We start from the raw sequence: 798 nt of genomic DNA, 5'->3' as shown, positions 1-798 counted from the left end.
ACTACAGCCCTGTGATATTTGGAAAGTGAAAAGATAAAAGACAGAGTATGCTCCAAGAGATGAGTGGATTTTCAGTGAGGAGAGCTATAACCATGCAGAGGTGGGAAGGTCTGTTTGTATTTGGGCCAGGATGGAAGGTACTAGATGATCCATATGTGAGGTTACCTTGACTAACAGTTGGCTGCTATATAACCCTTTGTTTACTGTGCATGTGCTTACCCAGAATTCAGTCTATTATAATTAAATTCATGAACTTCTGGGCATAGGCATGATATGGTATGACAATGATAGTGTAATGAACCTGAGACAGGTTGGGGTAGTACTTTCTGTGCATGCGTTTGTGGTTGGTTAAGCCAGAAGTTTTATGGCCTTTGTAGCTTTGGATTTGGTTTAATTTATAACCTAAAGGAGGTGGTATTTCCGGGAGGTCCTTAAAGAAGGTCTTTAAGGGAGGTTTTTATGGTTTGCTCCTGTTGCTCATGCCTGCCTAACTACCTAACACTGGCACTAAAACATGAATTGCCTTCTGTTATCTAGATAGATAACATTCCAATGAAATACCCTGAAGTCAAAATCTGTGTTTTACCTCCTGCCCAAAACATAATGTTGAATAGTGAGTAAGTGTACTGTAAATACCAGATAGAATAAATAAAATGTTATTATAAAGGTGCAAGTAATATGTCAAAGGTGTAATAAGTACAAAAAATGGCCAGATAAGTAGCTCTAAATAATACCTTTCTGGATACCAAGAGTCTATGTTACTTTTCCCTGTTCTCTGAACTTATTATGATTCAGATA

Source organism: Pteropus vampyrus, unplaced genomic scaffold (genome assembly GCF_000151845.1).
Source record: "Pteropus vampyrus isolate Shadow unplaced genomic scaffold, Pvam_2.0 Scaffold63, whole genome shotgun sequence".
NCBI classification, from domain to species: Eukaryota; Metazoa; Chordata; class Mammalia; order Chiroptera; family Pteropodidae; genus Pteropus; species Pteropus vampyrus.
The sequence above is the reverse complement of the archived record's forward strand: the minus strand, read 5'-3'. Positions refer to the sequence as shown.